Genomic DNA, 19797 nt, shown 5'->3' on the forward strand with positions numbered 1-19797 from the left:
ATAACGCTTATTTGCTGTTATTTCTTATTGAAATTCTTTTATCAAGTGGCATCCGTACACCGCGATATGCTTTAAATATGACAGGGGCTTCGCTTTACCCATAATACAGCAATAAAGTTTGAACACCTTCATGGAAGTTCGGCAGCCCGAACTTATAGCATTATATGCATTAGCTCTGAATCATGTCTTGGGTCAAATGTTGGGTTTGCCCAGCTCCCATGTTTTTCTGCCTTACGTTCCTCTATATCGGCTAAGGCGGCACAGGGAGAACTACTGCGATTGTGTCCCGGTTCTTCCGGGAAAGCACCTCAGTAGAGAAAGCCGAAAACTGACTGTCATGATACAGCGAGAGCTGGTCAGCTGTTCGAGAGGTTGTAAAATCTTTAAGGATTTCTCCTGCATAATGCCATAACCAATGCAACGTGCGATGGATCGGCTTTTCTTCCGATCAGGTGCTTATATAGCCCCTCGTATGGTCTTCCGAACACCAGGGGCTACGCCTACCTTCCTTCTATAAAGCTCCTATGGCTAAGTGAGAGTGATAAATCCCTATAGTCCGATTGCCTAGTTCGTTGTGTTGAACACCTCCTTCAAAGGACCCAAAACTGGGATAAAGAGTGATCAGGTTTATCCCGAACACCCCCGTACTTCCTACGTGGGGGCAGAAGCCGACGACTGGCCAACTCTCATGTTTAATATATAAAACAGCCACGCAAGAGGATAAACTTTTATATAGCAGGCAATAAATAATAGAAATGACTTTGTTCAAAATTTCAAAGGACAACATGATTGTATTCATGGAAATATAATATCCTTGGTACATTGCTCTGCCGCTAGGCGGGATCCTTTTAGGACACTTTCATAATATAATTCGGGCTTGCGGTGCTCCTTCCCTCTGGCGGTCCTTCGGTCATCAGCTTTTCAGCATCCATCTTCCCCCAGTACACCTTTGCACGGGCGAAGGCCATTCGCGCACCCTCTATACATACCGACCGCCTGATGAAGTCAAGTCGAGGGCAGGCACTCACAAGCCGCTTCACGAGCCCGAAGTAGCTGCCTGGAATCGGCTCGGCAGGCCATAGCCGGATAATCAAATCCTTCATGGCTAGTTCGGCCGCCCTATGCAGTTCGATCAGCTGTTCCAGTTGGTCGGCAAAAGGCACCGGATAATTCGGTGCTAGATAAAGCGACCAGAAGAGCTTATCCGCAGTGTTCCCTTCTTCGCCTCGGTAGAATTGGGCGGCATCCGATATGCTGCGGGGCAGTTCTGCAAATACCCCTGGAGAAATCTGAACTCAAAATTAGATACATGATTTTCTCCTCAAATACTTACTTTACATGGAAAAATCCTTACCCCCCGCGATTGTCCTCGCCTCTTGGATCTCCTACAGGGCGCCTTGGGTTTCCCTCTAGGCATCGCGCGTGGCCTAATGAGCCCTGGCGAGTTCGGATTCTTTCTCCGTTAAACTCAGCTCCAAGGTCTCGCATTTGTTCACGGACTCTTGAAGCTCCTGCTCAGCTTCAATAACCCTGGCCTCGTGCTTCTTACGAAGAGCCTGCTCTGCGGCTGCCTTTTCCTCGACCTCGGCAACAGCCCTCCTCGGAGCCTCGACTTCGGTCATCGCCCCTGGCGCAAATAATGAAACATATGTTATCATACTGAGAATTTGTTCGCACTGATCGCGAACAAGGCTTGCGCATACCTTGTTTATCCTCCAGCTGCCTTTTCAACTGGCCAAGTTCTTCTTCGGCCCGCTCCAGACTTTGATTCAGTCCAGAGACCTCCATAGCATGAGAGGCAGCAGCCGCTGCAGACGCTAGCTTATAAAAGAAGAGAGATAGTTGTCATCAAGTGAGTCTTCCTGCGAAAATATAATTGATCCTCTGTCCAGTCCTTTCTTGACCGGACAGTGTTTCAGGGGCTACTATACATACTATGACACTCTTCGAAACCTCATAAAACATACCTCAAAGCCTCTTATAAGGCTGATACAAGCTTCATTCAGTCCACTCTCAACAAACTGAATCTCCTTAATCACCGCACTCATCAGGGCACGGTGTTCCTCGACGATGGAGACGCTCTTCAGTGCCGCTAGCAAAACATCCGGCACCTCTGGCTGGACAGAGCTTGCCGGTGGAATAGGCACGCCCCCTCCAGCCGAGGGAGGCCGCCTGCTTGATTTTGGAGTCGTATTGGTCTCCGGAATTGCGTCCGGCTGGGAGCCGAATTCAAGATGGCTCCCGCCGTCGACTCCCATGGGAATCTTCTCCCCCATATCTCCGGCCCCCGAAGTTTGACATCCAGGCGCCGCTTTCACGATCTCTTCCCCCCCTCCTTGGCTGGGGTCCCTCCGGGACGAAGCCTCAGTGTTATGCACATATTTGGGGGAAGGGGCCTTCGGGGGCGTCCCGCTCTCTACAGCATACGAGCTCACCAAATCCTCTGATGAGGATCGTTCGGTGCGGGACCTCGACGGACTACAGAAAATATAGCTCAGGTTAAAATATTATGCCATGATGAGTCTGGATGCATAAGCGTGTTCGGATCTTATACTCATGAATTCACCAGGGGCTGGGCCCTGGGATCCCACGTCGGGCTGCTGTCGGCGGCGGCATTGGACTCTTCCGGAAGAGGAGCTTTTCCCCTTTTAGGCAACTCGGCATCCAAGTGTACGGAGGCCACCCTCTTCTTTCTTCCCCCAGCTGGGGATTCGTCTTCCTCCTCCTCGTCCTCTTCGGAGGCAGAACGGACATTGGAGCCTTCAGATATTGTGTCCAAAGTGCCGCGGCGACGAAGGCCGCCCCGGGTCTTTTTGGCCTCCTTCTCGGCCTTCTTCTTCGGCGCCTTGTATGGCGCCGGGACCAGCATCTTTGTCAAAAGTGGGCCGGCTGGTTCTTCGGGCAACGAGGCTGGACAGTGGATCCGCCCTGCCTTCTTCGTCCAGCCCTAGGGGAGTTGAGGAAAACACATTGAGAATTTCCCTTGGGTTATGCGGGTAAAACGCGTCAAAACTTACCGATCTTGCAGGGCGGGATAGTTGATACCCGTGGTCCTCGGCTTAGTCCGGCCATGATTTGCCGGACTTGAAAAGCACCTTCCAGATGTCTTCGTGCGAGGAGCCAAAGAGCTTTCGCAGGGTCTGGTGCTTGGCCGGATCGAATTCCTAGAGATTGCAAGTCCGGTGCTGACAAGGCAAGATCCGGCGAACTAACATCACCTGGACTACATGGACAAGATCGATTTTCTTGTCTTCCATATCTTTAACGTGCGTCTGGAGCATAGACAGTTCGTCGGACGAAGACCAGTTCAGGCCCTTCTTGGGCCAGGATGTAAGCCGCAGAGGGGCTCCGAATCGGAACTCTGGAGCAGCGGCCCATTCCGTGCCGCGCGGCTCAGTAATGTAAAACCACTGTTGTTGCCACTCTTTGATGGAATCATTAAAGGCACCTGTTGGCCATGTGACATTGGGCATCTTTCTCACCATGGCACCCCCGCACTCGGCGTGCTCTCCGCTCACCACCTTGCGCTTCTCATTAAAGGTCTTCAGCCATAAGCCAAAGTGTGGAGAGATGCAGAGAAAAGCCTCGCACACGATGATGAATGTCGAGATGTTGAGGAAGGAATTGGGGGATAGATCATGAAAATCGATCCCGTAATAATACATGATGCCGCGGATGAACGGGTGGAGGGGAAAACCTAGCCCGCGGACAAAGTGAGGGAGGGATACAACCCTCTCTTGGGGTTCCGTAGTGGGAACGATCTCTCCCGCCGTCGGGAGACGGTGGCCGGTTTTTTTGGCTAGATACCCGGCCTCCCAATGCTTTTTGATATGCTTTTCCTGGACGGTAGAGGCCATCCACTTGCCTCCTGCTCCGGATCCAGACATTTTCGGAAGGCCTTTGTGGGCGGAGAAGACGAATGCTCGGGCTCTGGAGCTCGGGCGAGGGGGAATGGATCGGGAAGAAGAAGGCGTGGGTGAAAAGGAGGAGTCCTTGTCCCTTTATAAGGGCGGAAGAAACTATGTGCCTCCCAACTTGCCTGGTAAACTCGCTTATTCCCCAAGCGTCGTAATTGATGGCACGGTTGGGTTACCCACACCCGTATTGATGAGAATCCTGTGATAAGGGGACACGATCTCTGCTTCAACAAGACGTGCCATGAAAACCGCCTCGCAAGATGTGTAGTAGCTGGTTGAGAAAAACGGTTCGAATAATGATCGGGCCATGGCGTGATGTCATGTTATGAAATGTTGTCAGCAGATTAGATTTTTGGAAATATTATACTCTCTACGATGGTATGTGGAATTTGTTTTGCAGATACGGACACGATCCTTGTGTTAAAAAATCTTCTGTGGAGTATTCGGAGGAGGAACCCGCCTTGCAATGCCAAAGACAATCTGCGCGCCGGACTCATCATCATTGAAGCCAGGTTCAGGGGCTACTAAGGGAGTCCTGGATTAGGGGGTCCTCGGACAGCCGGACTATATTCTTTGGTCGGACTGTTGTACTATGAAGATACAAGATTGAAGACTTTGTCCCGTGTCCGGGTGGCACTCTCCTTTGCATGGAAGGCAAGCTTGGCAGTTTGGATATGTAGATCTCCTCCCTTGTAACCGACTATGTGTAACCCTAGCCCCTCTAGTGTCTATATAAACCGAAGTGTTTAGTCTGTAGGACAACAACAATCAGAATCATAGGCTAGCTTCTAGGGTTTAGCCGCTACGATCTCGTGGTAGATCAACTCTTGTAATACTCATATCATCAAGATCAATCAAGCAGGACGTAGGGTATTACCTCCATCGAGAGGGCCCGGACCTGGGTAAACATCGTGTCCCCTGTCTCCTGTTACCATCCGCCTTAGACGCATAGTTCGGGACTCCCTACCCGAGATCCGCCGGTTTTGACACCGACAGCCGTGGCCAGGAGAGCTTTTCTTGATGATTTCGAAACGCCAAAGAGGAAACCATGTGGCGTGCTTGCTAAGCCTCTAAGCTCGCCGCCCGCTGCAAACACGCCAGGCGGCGCCAGCTAGCCAGGCCAGCCTATCAGCCCACGCGCGTGATGGGACGCGACAGCAGGCTGGGCCCGCCACTACCGGGCCTCGGAGCGCGGGCGGATCCGTCGTGGCCGAGGCAAACGGTTGTGGTTCCGCGCGGAGTTACTGCACGCTGTAACTCACGTCATAATCGCGGGGTCATGGGTGCAGTTAATCCCATGACCCCGCGGCTCGCCCCCTCGGCTTCGCAACCCAGGGGCTATAAGTAGGGGGAGGGGGCAGCAGAGCACGCGCGCCCTCCTCTCTCTTCGCCATTTTTGTCCCTCTCCTCCCCTTGCTGCCGTCGCACTTCCACGCTCTGCCGAAGCGCTGCTGCAGCTCATCGCCGTCCATCTCCTCTGCCTCAAACCTCTCGCCCTGCCGCGGTCTTCGCCCCCGCTGCCGCGCCATCTCTCCGTCCATCATGAACTCCATGCCGCGCGAACGGGGAGGGGATTGGGACGGCTCGGTCGTAATAGATGACCATCTCGCCTTCCTTCGCGCCACACGCGATTGCCCGACGCGGGCTTCATCAAGGTGCGTGTGCCACCAGAGAAAGAGACCTCGCCGGCGCCGATGGGAGGCGAGCGGGTCATCTTCCGCTCGCACTTCCTCCGCGGCATCGGCCTGCCGACGAGTGGGTTCCTCCGCTCCTTCCTTGATGTCTACCATCTTTGTGAGTGCATCTAGTGCCACCCCTAGTTGGTTTTGGAGTATTGACGACAAACCTAGTTGAGGGACTAATGTGTTTGTGAGAATTGCAGGAAAACACAGGTAGAAGTCCCTCATTGATTCGGTTTCACTACCAGAGATGACCCCTAAAAATGTACGAAGACATTGAAGACAATGGTGGTTTATGAAGATATTCATATTGAAGACAATGACATGAGAAGACTCCCTATGAAGCTTTTGGAACTCGAAGACCTAGATCCTTCGTAGTTTTATTTCATTCATGTTGTGTCATAGGAACCACCGTACTGTTAAGTGGGGTCGAAAAGAACCAGTCAGAATGACTGAAGTGATGCCAAATTCAAATCCTATGTCTTCGAGCGAAGACTATGAGAGAAAATCTTGTCCGGAGTCAGACAAGTCAGCTTTACTTGTAGCCCAAGTAAAGTTGCCGTGTGAGTTCGAAATCCGACCGTTGGTACACGTGTCAGTTCCTTAGTGACCCAGGGTCATTTCGGACAGATCAGGTCGGGTTGCCAAGTGGCTATAAATAGTCCACCCCCCACAACCTTAAATGGTTGGCTGCTCAGATTTCAGTGCATGGCTTTTGTCGTTTGAGAGCAACCCACCTCGAAGCCTTTGAAAGAAAAATTCCCAGTGAGGAGAAAAGCCCTAACCACCCAGAGCCAGAGTAAATTGGGCATCACTTAAGTCTTCGTGTCTGTGTGATTTGAATACTTATTACACTTGAGGACTGTGCATCCTTCCAGACGGTTAGGCGTCGCGTTCTGAGCATCCAAGAGAAATTGTGGATTGCCAGTGAACGAAGTCTGTGAAGGTTTGGGAGTCTACCTTGAAGACTTACCAGAGTGATTGGGCGAGGTCTGTGTGACCTTAGCTCAAGGAGAAAACGGTGAGGACTGGGTGTCTTGGACTAAGTGTCCTTGACTGGGTGTCCGGGACTGTGTGTCCTTCGGTTTAAATACCTAGCCGCTCCAACCAGACGTACAGTTGTCACAGCAACTGGAACTGGTCCAACAAATCATTGTCTTCAACGTGTCACTGGTTTCATCTTCACTTCCCTTCATTTACAGTTATTCATTGTGAAGCCATTGCATGCTTGCTTTATCTTTTGTCTTCACAACATGAATGTATGATCTGTTCGGCTTCATAACTTCTTCCTACCTGATCCTTATTACACTGAAGCTGTTTGTCATTGCGCTTTCACTCTATTGAATACATGACCATGGCTGCCTAGTGTAATCTAACTTCCGCTGCATAGTAATAGCATAATCTTCACTGTTTGTCTTCATAACTCTCACGTTTTGAAGACTTTCATAAAAATCGCCTATTCACCCCCCCTCTAGTCGATATAACGCACTTTCAATTGGTATCAGAGCAAGGTGCTCCCTTGTTCTGTGTGATTCGGTTTAACCACCTGGAGTTTTAGCTATGTCGACTGCAGGGATAATTAAAGTCTCCGCTGCTTGCCCCGTCTTCGATGGAACTGAATATCCCTACTGGAAGAATAAGATGCGCATGCATCTTGAAGCCATTGACATCGACCTATGGTATGTCGTCGAGAACGGCGTTCCCAAGGCTGGAGAAGGTGTCACTGCTGCTGATGTCAAGAAGTTCACTCAACTGGACTCACTGCCAAGAATATCATCTGTGGTCATCTGACCAAAGGACAGTATGGCCGTGTGAGTGCTTTGAAGACATCCAAGCTAGTCTGGGACTGGCTCTTCAAGGTCAATGAAGGCATCTCAACCCAGAGAGATCAAAGAATCAGTGTTCCTTCGCAACCTCTTCAACCGCTTCAAGCGAAATGACAATGAGAATGTCCAGACACACATTTGACCGCTCACTGACATCACAAATGAGCTTCAAGCCCTCGGCGCCACTGAGATCACCAAACATGAAATCGTCAAGACGCTGATGAGATCACTTGATAGTTCGTTTGACATCCTGGCCCTGATGATTCAAGAACGTCCTGATTTCAAGACACTCGATCCGTCTGACATACTTGAGAGGCTCAACACACATGAGTTTCAACTTTCTGAGAAAAGAGATATCTACGGCCCAAACTATGGGCGAACTCGTGCCTTGAAGGCAAAAGCTGTCTCCTCATCTGAAGAAGAATCTGACTGCAGTTCTGATGATCCTGAAGACATTGGAAGAGAACTTGCAATGCTAGTGAAGAAGTTCCAAAAATTCACTAAGAAGAAAGGCTTCAGGAAATCTTCACGATCAAGCTCAAGGAATAATGAAGCTTCTGCTCATGACTACAAGAAGAAAACATGTCACAAGTGCAAGAAAACTGGACACTTCATCTCTGAGTGTCCACAGTGGGACAATGAGAACAGAAGGAAGAAGAAGAGCAAGGAATATGATTCTGACGACAAGAAGAAGAAGATATACTCAAAGTCTTCTTCCAAAACTTCATCAAAGTCTTCATCTCACAAGAAGAGCTCATCTGGCAAGGCACGTGCGTTTGTTGGAAAGGAGATGGATTCAGAGGAGGAGTCCGCATCTGAGGAGGCAGAGGTGGAGTCTGAGGAGGAGTCTGATTCTGGCATTGCGAGTCTGGCTACAGCATACGTCGCCAAGTCCATCTTCAATACTGAAGACAATGACTGCATCACCGACACCGACGCAAATGACAAGAACGACTCCACTCCTACCTACTGCTTCATGGCACGCGGTGCCAAGGTAAACACACGCACTACTCGCTATGAAACATCTAGTGACGATGACTCTGAATGTGATTCAAAACCTAGCTACAAAACACTTGCTAAAATTGCAACTGAACAACAGAAAGCTATGGAACATATTCAAAAATTGTTAGACAGAAGCGATGATCTGTTGGGTGCTAAATGACTCGATCTGAATCCTTAATTGAAGACATAAAAAACCTTCACGTTAAGTATCAGGAACTTGAAGATCGTCATGATACTCTCTCAACAACTCATGAAAAGCTTTCCTATGATTATCTTCAAAGGAAGCAAGAACTTGAGAAATTAAGGGTGGCTCATGAAGATCTTCAAAAGGAAAACGAGTCACTTCGCGCTGAACAGATCAGTCCCGCTCAGGAAGGATTTGAACCACCATGTCTTAAATGCATTGAGCGTGATAATGCTGCTTCTGTTGCTGAATGTTCCACTGCTACTACTGTTTCAATATCTTCAACTGTTGACGTGGTAACTAACCCCTCTGCTGAGGATACCACTGCTATTGCTGATGAGAATGCTAGGTTGAAGACATTGCTTGAAACAGGGATGTACAAAAGTCTGAAAGGGAATCAGACATTATGTGATGTCCTTAAGAAGCAGATTCTGAACCGAAACCCTAGGAAAGAGGGTGTTGGGTTCGTGAGGAAAATAAATGCAGATGGGTCTTACTGGAAACCTGAGCAGTACCCCAAAACCACATGGGTTACTGCAAAGGAATCCTCAGCAGATCCATCCAATCTGTCTGGCTTCACTTGTGCTAACCCAATTATCATTGATGAATCCTTTGATGCAAACTATAAACTGTTTAAGAATCAGAATGATGAAGTGTTTGCCAGGTACATTGGTACTAACTGCAGGAATGGACCGCCTATGAAGAAGATCTGGGTTCCGAAAACATGTCTGGAAAATCTTCCTGTGAATGTCTTCATGACACCTCACTTGAAAAAGACAAACCTCAGACCAAAGGCTTCATATGGTCCAAATGCTTCATACAAACAGGGGACTCACCTGAGTCGCACTAACGCAAATGTTTTGCAGGGGAACCATACTCAGGCACATGAATATGAGAGTGGTTCGTCAAACCGTCATGTTCATATGACCAAAAATTATTCTGCTTATTCCTATGAGTATTATTGTCCACCTGCTAGACTGTTTGCTAAGGTTTCAAAGCCAAAATTCTCAGATGCTGCACTTAGACTTATAGCTTCTAAGCCACCCTTGAAGATGTGGGTGGTTAAGAAAGCTTAACTCTCCTTTGCAGGGAAAGGTCTCCAGCACAAAAACAAAATCTTCTGATGCTATTGCTGGGGACCATAAAAATCTTGTGGGGCGCAAGATAAAATGCCCAAATGGCATCATTATGTACTTCGTTCCTGAATTGCATGCTACTCTCCCCATTAGTCCTAATCTGGATCTAAGTTTTCATAACCCACTGGTTCGTCAAATGTTTATGCTTCACAACACTCTTCGTGAAGCCTATCCCCCTAACTGCACTGTAGGGTACGATACCAGCGACTTCAAAGTCTTCAGAATGGATTATTGACAGTGGGTGTACAAATCACATGACTGGCAGAAGAAGCCTTCTTATGGACTCAACTTTACGTCCATCCAACAAGAGCCACATTACATTCGCTGACACTGGTAAAAGTAAGGTATTGGGTCTAGGTAGAGTTGCAATCTCAAAGGATCAACACATGGATAAAGTCATGCTTGTTGAATCCCTTGGCTTCAACTTAATGTCTATCTCAATGCTTTGCGATTTGAATATGATTGTAATGTTTGGCAAATATCGCTGCCTGGTGCTAATGGAATCTGAAAAATCTCTAGTGTTTGAAGGGTATAGGAAAGGTGATTTGTATGTGGTAGATTTCTCAGCAGGACCACAACTTGCAGTATGTCTTCTTGCAAAAGCTTCAGAATGCTGGCTTTGGCATCGAAGGCTTGGGCATGCTAGCATGAGGAACCTCCACACCCTTGCGAAGAAAAAGCACGTCATAGGCATCGAGGGCGTCAAGTTTAAGAAAGATCACTTATGCAGTGCTTGTGAAGCAGGGAAGATGACAAGGACAAAACATCCTTCGAAGACAATCATGACTACCACACAACCCTTCGAACTGCTTCACATGGATCTTTTCGGTCCCACTCACTACTCAACTTTTACTACTTCTGCATGCCTCTATGGCTTCGTAGTTGTTGATGATTATTCTAGATATACTTGGGTGCACATAATCCTTTACAAGACTGAAGTGCAAGATGTCTTCAGACGCTTCGCAAATCGAGCTATGAACAATTTTGGCGCCAAGATAAAGCACATCAGAAGTGACAATGGCACTGAATTCAAAAACACTGGTCTTGATACATATCTGGACACCTTGGGCATCACACATGAATTCTCAGCTCCATACACGCCACAGCAGAATGGCGTCGTCGAACGCAAGAACAGAACACTCATTGAGATGGCCAGAACAATGCTAGATGAATACAAGACTCCAAGAAAATTCTGGACTGAAGCCATTGATACTGCATGCCATACAATCAATCGTGTTTATCTTCACAAGCTCCTGAACAAGACATCCTATGAACTCCTAACTGGCAAGAAGCCAAATGTCAGTTATTTCAGAGTATTTGGCGCAAAATGCTGGATCAAGGACCCACACCACACCTCAAAGTTTGCACCAAAAGCACATGAAGGCTTCATGCTTGGATATGGAAAGGATTCGCACTCCTACAGAGTCTTCAATCTCTTCCACTACAAAGTGGTTGAAACAGTGGATGTGCGATTTGATGAAACCAATGGATCACAAAGAGAGCAATTGCCAAATGTGCTAGATGAAGTTCCAGCAAATGAATCAATCAAGCTTATGGGAACTGGAGAAATTGTACATTCTGAAGCTCAACCTGAAGAAGAACTTATCATCTCAGCACCTGATCCACATGAAGACAATGCTCAGCCTGAAGACATACCTTCAAATGACCACATGGATCAGCAAGAGCAATGTCTTCGCCCCACACACCCTCGTGTTGCAAATGAAGTACAAATTGACAAAATACTGGACAGCATCAATGCACCTGGTCCACTCACTCGTTCAAGGGCAACTCAGCTAACAAACTTCTGTGGGCATTTCGCTTTTGTCTCAATATCAGAACCCAAGAAAGTTGAAGAAGCCTTCATGGAACCTGAATGGATTCAAGCTATGCAAGAAGAGCTTCAACAGTTTGAGCTGAATAATGTATGGGAGCTGGTTAAGCGTCCTGATCCACAGAAGCACAACATAATAGGCACCAAATGGATATACCGCAACAAGCAAGATGAGCATGGTCAAGTTGTCAGAAACAAAGCTCGTCTAGTTGCTCAAGGATATACTCAAGTGGAGGGCATTGACTTCGATGAAACATTTGCTCCTGTGGCTAGGCTTGAAGCCATACGCATACTGCTGGCCTATGCAAATCATCATAACATACTTCTATATCAAATGGATGTGAAAAGTGCCTTTCTCAATGGCAAGATTGAAGAAGAAGTGTATGTTGCACAACCACCTGGCTTTGAAAATCCAAAACATCCTGATATGGTATGCAAGCTCAACAAGGCACTGTATGGCCTCAAACAAGCCCCTAGGGCCTGGTATGATACACTCAAGTACTTTCTGAAAAGCAAAGGCTTCATACCTGGTTCCCTGGATCCCACTCTTTTCACGAAGACATATGATGGTGAACTGTTTGTGTGCCAAATATATGTGGATGACATTATCTTCGGCTGCACCAATCAGAAGTATAGTGAAGAGTTTGGATATATGATGCAAGAGCAATATCAGATGTCCATGATGGGGGAGCTAAAGTTCTTCCTCGGTCTTCAAATACGGCAACAACGCAACGACATCTTCATATCTCAAGAGAAATATCTTAAAGAGTGCCTGAAGAAGTTCGGTATGCAAGACTGCAAAGGCTTCACAACACCAATGCCAGCCAAACATCATCTGGGTCCTGACGACAATGGTAAAGAGTTCGATCAAAAGGTATACCGCTCCATGATTGGTTCTTTGCTTTATTTATGTGCATCTAGGCCAGATATCATGCTTAGTGTTTGCATGTGTGCTCGATTTCAAGCGACACCAAAGGAGTCGCATCACTTAGCTGTGAAGCGAATTCTTCGATATTTGGCTCACACCCCAACTCTAGGATTATGGTATCCAAAGGGCTCAGAGTTTGATCTGGTTGGATTTTCGGATGCTGATTATGCTGTTGACAAAGTTGATCGCAAATCTACATCAGGCACATGTCATTTTCTGGGACGATCACTTGTATGTTGGTCTTCAAAGAAGCAGAACTGTGTATCTCTCTCCACTGCTGAATCTGAATACATTGCTGCTGGATCTTGCTGCGCTCAGCTTCTGTGGATGAAGCAAACACTCAAGGATTATGGCATTCATCTGAAGCAAGTGCCACTTTACTGCGACAACGAAAGCGCCATCAAGATTGCCAACAACCCAGTTCAGCACTCGAAGACAAAGCACATTGAAATTCGTCATCAGTTTCTCAGAGATCATGTTGTGAAGGAAGACATTGATATCATACACGTCAACACTGAAGAGCAATTGGCAGATATCTTCACAAAGCCCTTGGATGAGAAGAGATTTTGCAAGTTACGGTGTGAGCTAAATATCTTGGAATCCTCAAATGTCCTGTGATCAGGCACACATCCTAACACTTATGCATATTGATGAATTAGATGTGCAACACACGAAGTAGCGTATATCTTCAATCAATGAAGACATACATTCTAAGTGTGAATACATTAATGTGGAATTTGACTTCGGAGCGCCACGATAATTGTGCGCCGTGTCTGGGTCTAATACTTCCTATACGGTGGGTAACGCCACCACCAAACGTTCCATTTTGAAGTGTTTCTCTCATGGCGTCACCTCTCAATGTCTTCACAATTGGTTTGGCTTCATTCTCTGTATGTCTTCATGATTATCTTCACTGCGTTGATTATATGGATATATATGTACTGATGTTCTGTCCTCTACAGCATTCACTTATAGCTATGTCTTCTTGGTTGAATCTTTTGAACTAAGTGAATGTGATCGGACCCTAACCTCTCTATGCTTTCTATCTCAAACTCTATCTCTCCAAGTCATATGCATTCTGTTGAAACTGTCGAATGTCTTCACTGTGTCCTTGTCAGCCGAAGACATTGAGACAACCATAAAAGTCAGTTTTAATGCTCATTCCTCCACATAAGATCCGGAGAAGCAGGAACGACCGCCCGATAATTTAGGCGTGCGTGGGACGTGGAACAAATCCCAATCGTCCTCTAACTGGCCACGCGTGCCTCAAATGCGAACTGCCAGGGGTACCTGCGTAATAGCGCAGTGCCGCCTCTATCCCTATAAATATACGATTCACTGCGGTCATTATCTCCTTCTTCCACCCTCGCACGAACCCTAGCGCCACCGCTAGCACTCGACGACGCCGGCGACGAAGCGCTTCACTGCCGCAACCTCGCCGACGCCGTTTTCACGCCGACAGCGGACATCACTCTCTCCGCCGTCGCCGTAGGTTTCTTCCGTCGCCAAGTTAGGGCACGGAGGATCGAACTGCTCGGCCTCAACTCTCACTTCGTCTAGCAGTTCCAAGTGTGGTAAATAAAACCTCTTTTTACAGCTTCTCTTTATCCCACAGTTCAGTCACTTTCTGCCATAAGAAGTTTCTCTTCACACCAGTTAAATCTCTCGCTGCATCTCATAACATGCCTAGTAGATTCACTTGTGCTTCATAAAGTAGTTAGATTCCTCACTTGTACTGATCTATGGGTTCGTATAAATCTGGAACCAACTTCTTATCTATAAGTGAATGTCTTCGCATAATGAGGTCAATGTCTTCTAAACCGATTTATCTTCAAAATCTTCTGAGAATGCATATGACCTCTTCCCCTTCCCTCGCACCTTAATGCTGTCACAGGTACATGTCCGTGGGAGAATCCTTTGGTTCTCATAGTCTGCATTCATTTGCAGAGTACTTGCAGCATCACATCAACTCGCCTGAGGCCAGTTCTTGCAAAAGGAAGCCTTTGAAGCCTTTGAACATCTTGAAGCCTTCCAAGTTATTCATGGCTTCAGAAACAGCAGCAAGGAAGGGAGGCAGACAGCGACGTGGTGAAACGTCCAAAGATCTGCCTGATGAATTGGCAGAGATGTACAAAACTGATCCTGAAGAAAGCTATGGTCAGCGCAAGACACGAATCCAATGGATTCGAAGATATTGGGCAGAGCAATGGTTCCACTACCGCTTCGTCACTCAGGAATATGCGGAGAAGTGCGCCATCAAGAGACCTTGGGGAGATGTATTATACAAAAATCTCGTACCTAGGTCCAGAGACGAAGCCATTGCTCAAGGCTTCTATCCATGCATGGTGAGAGGACCACAGCCAGCTGAGGCACATCCGTCATCACTTCTCTGGTGTCGCGATGACAATCTCTTCAAGCGCAACTTTCAGTTTGCACAACAGTCAGCAAAGATAAACAAGAAGAAATTTGGGCTTGACTTCAACCCTGGTCCCTCCTCACCAAGGGCAGATGGCACACGCAACGCCGATCCCAATATCATCGGGCCGTATGCCAATCTTGCAGGCCTCATCACTCGCATCCTAGTCCAAGGGACTGCTGTGAATGACCCTCCAGCAGATACTGAGTCAGATGACGCCCCTGCTGCTCCGAAGCCAAAGCAGAAGAAGCCAAAAGCTCCAAAAGCTTCAAAGCCAGCCGTTTCTCCCAAGATCGCAAGAGTGAAGCCTTTAGCAACTGCACCTCCTGAAGCCAGTGTGCAGTCAGAAGACTTATCACGAGTGTCCAAGCCCCAAGAAGCCAAGAAGCCTCAGCCACACACAGGCAAAGAGCTCACAGCTGCTGACATTCTGCGCTGCGAAGCCATTGATCTCTCAAGCGATGAAGATCTTGGAGATGATGCTCTTGAGCAGCTCATCAAGAGCAAGGAGGAGGCTGAAATCTTCAACAATCTGCCTCTGTTTGATGTCGCCATCATCCACAACTTCATCGATGAATGGTTTGACACACCAGACATAAGCTTCAATGATCTGCAGCTACCCATAGGCCTCAGCGTTGCCTTTCAAGGTGCAATTGCTTCAGAACTTGCAATAGCCCAGCGCATTGTAGAACTGAAGCAGAAAATTGATTATGAAAAAGCTCAGTTCAAGAAGCACGTGGCCAAGCTCAGTGTGCAAGAAGTGAAAAACTTCAAAACCATGTTGCATGAGCTGAAAGAGAGCTTCCTGAAGACGCGTGCTGAAGCTCAAGGCTCGCGAGAACGCATGAAGACTTTGGCTGATCACTGCGTGCAGGCCTACAATGAGGCAGAAAAGCGCAAGGCGCTTGGACGTCCCGGCATTGACCCCAGGATGGCCGCGAAGAAGAAAAAGAAGGTGGCTGTGACCGAACCTGAAGCGCCAAGGTCAGAACCTGATGCTCCGATTGTCTTCCCCGCTGCAACGACTGGCTCGAAGCCAAAGAGTCGATCAACCGCCTCACAGCACAAGAAGACACGGACTGCAGAGGCTAAAGCTAAGAAGAGAAAACATTCTGAAGCCTCTCCTTCTGAACCCATCATCAAGAAGCGCAAGACAAAGAAATCTCGGGCTGCTCCCACAGAACCCATGATAGTTGAACCACTCTGCGTCCGCTATCCTGACGCAGATCGTCAGTTGACAGTGCATGAGCCTGCTTACATAGAGGCTCCGCACGCTGAAGACATTCCAGCAGCCAACCCCAATGCTGCTGAAGACATTGATCCCCAAGACAATGTGCAAGGTGATGCAGCCCTTCCTCAGCTTGAGACAAGCGAACAGATCAGTATTGGTCGTCCATTGACGCCAATCACACAAAATGCGTCGTGGGCAGATAGCACACAGGAGGAAGATGAGCCCCATCCCACTACAACTCCACCAGCGCCTACACTCCATAGGCTTCGCAAAGGGCCAAGAGCTCAGGCTGCTGAAGACATTCCGGCTGCATCAGCCGAAGAGCAAGCAGAAATACCACAAGCTCCAACTCCCCCGCACCAACAAGAAGAAGTTCTCAAGGAGAACGTGCCTGAAGCTGAAAATGTTGAGGCTGCCACAAACAACGCCGAAGCAAATGTGGAGCCCTCCCCAACAACAGCTTCAGAAGACACCGAAGCTACTGCTCCTGAACATTCTGTGCCTGAGTCTGCTGCCGGACCACAATTCAACTATCATATTGTGCACAGGCCCCAGGTCCAGAAGCCGATCCCACGACTACCAAGGTTCCCAGGTCCTGCATCAGCTCCTGGTTCCTTCAACATCAACGGCTTCAGGGCAGATAACACGTTTTTTGACCGCTCCAAGAACCCTTATTCAAGGGAACGGATTGTATCAGATAGGTTCTGGAGCCATCAACAGCGCAGCTATTATTCATGCATCCTCTACAACCAAGGCCGCATCTTTCCTCACAAGCGCCTTGAGGTTGAAGCTGTTGCAGGTCTGCCTGGTCTGGAAGAAGCACTGGATTGCTTCAAGCAAGTGGGTTTGCTGCCATTTATCACTGACGAAGAGCACTGGAACGAAGAGCTTCTGCTCCAGTTCTATGCCACTTTGCATATCAAAGGCTATAACAGAGATCCGAAGACATGGATCCTGGAGTGGATGACAGGCAATATCCATCATGAAGCCAATGCTTTCGACCTAATTGAGCTTACTGGCCTTCCCACTCCTGGCGAATTCTTTGAAGAAGGGTGCCAACTCCATGCTGAAGCAATTGAGAGCATATTTCAGCATCCTGAGCTAGATATGAGTCAGATGCTCTCAATGATGAAGCCATTTCCTCCAAATGCACCCTATCCAACTAGGTTCTTCGTTGAAGACTTAGAGTACCTGCCCAGAACAATATATCATATCATAAGGCGGACTCTATGGCCTGTCAAGGGACACTCTCGATATGCAACGATTGATGGTGCAATGAAGACTCTCATCTTCTGCATTCTTCACGGCAAATGCTTCAATGCACAGGATCTCTTCATCCGTCAATTTGCAGCATCTGCTTCAGAACTGTTTGGATTAAAGTTTTATGCTCCTTGGGTTATGAGGCTGATCAAGCTTCACTCTGCAATCTCCTATCAACCCTCAGCCCGCAATCATAGGATATTTTTGCCAGATATGGACACATCTGCTGAAGCAATATATCCAGAGCCGGCCAAGCAACCACTAAGTCTTCAGAATGCAGAACACCAGAGCTTCACTCAAAATATTGAAGGTGTTGAAGCTCTCTACCGAGTGTATCCAATGGCTGGCACCACACGTGCCCCTGCATCAACTGAAGCCACCAACAGCACAGCTGCAAAGAGACCCAAGAAGCGCGCTCGTGCACTCAATGACAGAGAGCTTCTTGTGGCTCTTCACCAAAAGCAAGATAGGCATCACGATTGGCTCAAGAGGCAGATGAGAAGCATCATGCAAGACGTCAATCGCATCAGAAATATGGCAACAAAGAATGCATTTGTCACCCACGAGACCTGTCGCCGCACTTGGAAGGGCCTCACCATGATGTGCCCTGAAGCTGAACTGCATGAGGATGGCTTCACAGAGCACTTCAAATTTGACTCCACGCCTCCAAGAAGAGCGGTGATGCGCAGCACACCATCACTTGAAGAGTCAGAGTTCTCTTCTTCTGCTGCCACCGTGTCTGCCCGGATTATTGAAGAAGAAGACGACGCGACATCATCTCCACCTGCTTCAACGCGCGTCGAATCTGCACCAAGCTCGTCTGCACTGCCACCAAACAACTCCACCGACCCTGCTGCGCCTGGGAACGCGTAGAAACCTCTATGTCTTCAAACCTTTTTGGTCATCACTGACAAAAGGGGGAGAAGCATATGATGGTAATAGTCTTCAAGCGGGTCACTATGGGCGGGTGCCTTCGTATTTTGCTACATTTTGCTTCGTGCTTACAACTCCCGTTTTTTTTGCTACATTTGCTTCATTGAGTTGTAACACTTAGCCTTGATGGTCGTCTGCTACCTGTTTGTCACTCCGTGTTGCGAAGATAAATTCCGCATGTGCGACGATAAATTCCGCACTCATCTCATTCTGCATGTCATTATCTTCATATACTTTCACATGCATAGTGGATTGTCATAAGTTGAAGTGGATCTCCACAAGTACAACCTGCCATGTGCATTTGCATTCAAGAAGCAAATTACTTATATGCACATCTTCAGGGGGAGCCCTTGCAACTTATGAAGACAATTCTTTTACAATTTCGCAAATTATGTTTCCCGTTGAAAACTTCACCTAGTTTGTCATCAATCACCAAAAAGGGGGAGATTGTAAGTGCATCTAGTGCCACCCCTAGTTGGTTTTGGAGTATTGACGACAAACCTAGTTGAGGGACTAATGTGTTTGTGAGAATTGCAGGAAAACACAGGTAGAAGTCCCTCATTGATTCGGTTTCACTACCAGAGATGACCCCTAAAAATGTACGAAGACATTGAAGACAATGGTGGTTTATGAAGATATTCATATTGAAGACAATGACATGAGAAGACTCCCTATGAAGCTTTTGGAACTCGAAGACCTAGATCCTTCGTAGTTTTATTTCATTCATGTTGTGTCATAGGAACCACCGTACTATTAAGTGGGGTCGAAAAGAACCAGTCAGAATGACTGAAGTGATGCCAAATTCAAATCCTATGTCTTCGAGCGAAGACTATGAGAGAAAATCTTGTCCGGAGTCAGACAAGTCAGCTTTACTTGTAGCCCAAGTAAAGTTGCCGTGTGAGTTCGAAATCCGACCGTTGGTACACGTGTCAGTTCCTTAGTGACCCAGGGTCATTTCGGACAGATCAGGTCGGGTTGCCAAGTGGCTATAAATAGTCCACCCCCACAACCTTAAATGGTTGGCTGCTCAGATTTCAGTGCATGGCTTTTGTCGTTTGAGAGCAACCCACCTCGAAGCCTTTGAAAGAAAAATTCCCAGTGAGGAGAAAAGCCCTAACCACCCAGAGCCAGAGTAAATTGGGCATCACTTAAGTCTTCGTGTCTGTGTGATTTGAAGACTTATTACACTTGAGGACTGTGCATCCTCCTGACGGTTAGGCGTCGCGTTCTGAGCATCCAAGAGAAATTGTGGATTGCCAGTGAACGAAGTCTGTGAAGGTTTGGGAGTCTACGTTGAAGACTTACCAGAGTGATTGGGCGAGGTCTGTGTGACCTTAGCTCAAGGAGAAAACGGTGAGGACTGGGTGTCTTGGACTAAGTGTCCTTGACTGGGTGTCCGGGACTGTGTGTCCTTCGGTTTAAATACCTAGCCGCTCCAACCAGACGTACAGTTG

Source organism: Triticum urartu, chromosome 1 (genome assembly GCF_003073215.2).
Source record: "Triticum urartu cultivar G1812 chromosome 1, Tu2.1, whole genome shotgun sequence".
NCBI classification, from domain to species: Eukaryota; Viridiplantae; Streptophyta; class Magnoliopsida; order Poales; family Poaceae; genus Triticum; species Triticum urartu.